General features: G+C 34.1%; 1 protein-coding gene across 1 annotated transcript in view; it reads right to left on the bottom strand.

Moving 5' to 3' along the window:
• MED12L (mediator complex subunit 12-like) overlaps positions 1-1,134 on the bottom strand; it is a 347,532-nt gene that overhangs the window by 26,938 nt on the left and 319,460 nt on the right. The gene's annotated exons all lie outside the window — the stretch shown is intronic.

The following is a 1,134-nucleotide window of genomic DNA, read 5'->3' as shown; positions in this document are numbered from 1 at the left end:
CCTCAAACCAAATCCAACAGAAGAATGAACAAGAACAGTTCAAAACAAGGAATAATAAAAATACAGAAGGACCATAATGGCAAATGTAGGTGCCAGTATATCAATATTATCTCTTAATGTATATGGCTTAAACTCATCAGTCAAAAGACACAGAGTTGCAGGATGGATTAAAAAAGAAACCATCATTCTGCTGTCTGCAGGAAACACATCTAACTACAAAAGATAAAAACAGATTGAAAATAAAAGGATGGAAAACAATCCTACCAGCAAATGGACCAAAAAAGAAGGCAGGAACTTCTATACTTATATCAGATCATATAGACTTCAAACTAAAAAAGGTTAAAAGAGATACAGAAGGCCACTACATTATGATTAAGGGGACAATACAACAATCATCAATATATATGCACCAAATGAAGGAGCACCAAAATATATCAGGAAACTACTGTCATCCAAAAAATGTTTATCAGAGAGAATATATACATAGTAGGAGACTTCAACATGCCACTCTCAACAATGGACAGGTCAACAAGACAAAAAATAAGTAAAGATACTAAAACTCTGAACAAGGACCTGGACAACATGGGTCTAGTGGACATCTATAGAATACTGCACCCCAGAAAATCTGAGTATACATTATTCTCAAATCCACATGGATCATTCTCTAGGATTGACCACATACTGGGTCACAAGATAAACATCAATAGATACACTAAGTTCAAAATCATACTATTTTCTCCAACCACGAAAGAATCAAACTAGAAATAAACCTTATGAAGAAGGCAAGAAACCCATCTACCTACCACGTGGAGACTAAAACCCACATTACTGGAAGACCATTAGATCAATGAGGAGATCAAAGAAGAAATTAGAAAATACTTGGAGAAGAATGACAATGACGACACAAGTCTCCAAAACGTATGGGACACATTAAATGCAGTTATAAGAGGAAAATATATAGCAATACAAGCTCACATAAAGAAACAAGAAATAGCTGAAAGAAACAGCCTAATGTCACACCTTAAAGAGCTGGAAAAAGAACAACAAAATAACCCAAAAGCAAACAGACTAGAAATAATAAAAGTCAAATCAGAAGTAAATGAAATGGAAGTCAAGAAAACATTCCAAAAAAAA

Source organism: Condylura cristata, unplaced genomic scaffold (assembly GCF_000260355.1).
Source record: "Condylura cristata isolate star-nosed mole 26May11 unplaced genomic scaffold, ConCri1.0 scaffold00003, whole genome shotgun sequence".
Taxonomy (NCBI): Eukaryota; Metazoa; Chordata; class Mammalia; order Eulipotyphla; family Talpidae; genus Condylura; species Condylura cristata.
Note: the sequence above shows the minus strand (reverse complement) of the source record. Positions and strands in the feature narration are given on the sequence as shown.